The sequence below is a fragment of the Nestor notabilis genome, unplaced genomic scaffold, assembly GCF_000696875.1.
Source record: "Nestor notabilis isolate BGI_N333 unplaced genomic scaffold, ASM69687v1 scaffold2426, whole genome shotgun sequence".
In the NCBI taxonomy this organism is placed as follows: Eukaryota; Metazoa; Chordata; class Aves; order Psittaciformes; family Psittacidae; genus Nestor; species Nestor notabilis.
In genome coordinates this window covers 25,027-25,229 of record NW_009931291.1, presented here as the reverse complement: position 1 = coordinate 25,229, position 203 = coordinate 25,027, and positions in this window count along the sequence as shown.

Sequence of the window (203 nt, the reverse complement as noted above, 5' to 3'; positions counted from 1 at the left end):
CGGCTGCCTGTCCCTGAGAAGATGGAGGGGGTGTCTGGGAGCTGTGGCTGCAGCTAGAGCTCTGTCAGGGCCGGAAACAGGCCATGTCCCTGGGGGCTGTGCACTGAGATCTCTGCAGAGCCCTTCACCTGTGTTGCTTCTCCTTGAGGTGCTGGGCCAGAGCCGGAGGAGCATTCTGTCAGGGTGCCAGCAGTGCCTCTCTG